Genomic DNA, 754 nt, shown 5'->3' with positions numbered 1-754 from the left:
CGTGGAAGAACTGCAGCCATCGGGAAGGAATGCTGTTCATTATGTCCTCCATGGACATACGCGACGCTGACGAGAGCATCAGCCATCGAGCCATCAGCGTAAACCAATTTGTCGCCTCAGTACGTGTCAAGAATAGAGATGAAGTGACAGTGGAGAGCCGCAAGGTTAATGGAGTCGTTAGGGCCACGTGAAAGGTTTAGACAAAGCTGTGGCTGAGGCTTACAACATGGAGATGTACGTGAATGGACCTCGAGGAGAGGTAGAACAGGCAAGGACTCCAGACAGAAGCAATCGAATGCAAACCGTAATCATTAACCCCCTGGTTTTGGGTTGCTGTTGTGGGGGGTGGAATGCCGTGGGCAGGGAAAAGGAGAGGGTAATTTGTATACTCAGGAGAACTACAAATGTGTGCAATGTAACTGGCGAGCAATTTTGCACGTCTAATTTATAATGGAGGGATCCCAGCCTTCACCAGTACACTGGTCACCAGACTCATCCTACACGCTCCTGTCGCTAATCGAACCCCACAGTGGTGCACAGGGTCGAGTAAATTCAGCGCTGAGGGCACTGCCGAACCCTAAATCACACTCCCATAGTCAATTCGTGATTGGACAAGGGCTCCGTAGAGCCACAGCAGCGTAGATCTATCTGCACCCCAGTTCGTGTTGCTCAGACGTCGGCGGGCATTGAGGTGCTGCCAGAACTTCTGCTTAAGCTGACGAAGATGAGGAAGCCAAGTCAATCGAGCAACGAA

Source organism: Schistocerca gregaria, unplaced genomic scaffold, assembly GCF_023897955.1.
Source record: "Schistocerca gregaria isolate iqSchGreg1 unplaced genomic scaffold, iqSchGreg1.2 ptg000696l, whole genome shotgun sequence".
Taxonomy (NCBI): domain Eukaryota; kingdom Metazoa; phylum Arthropoda; class Insecta; order Orthoptera; family Acrididae; genus Schistocerca; species Schistocerca gregaria.
Note: the sequence above shows the minus strand (reverse complement) of the source record.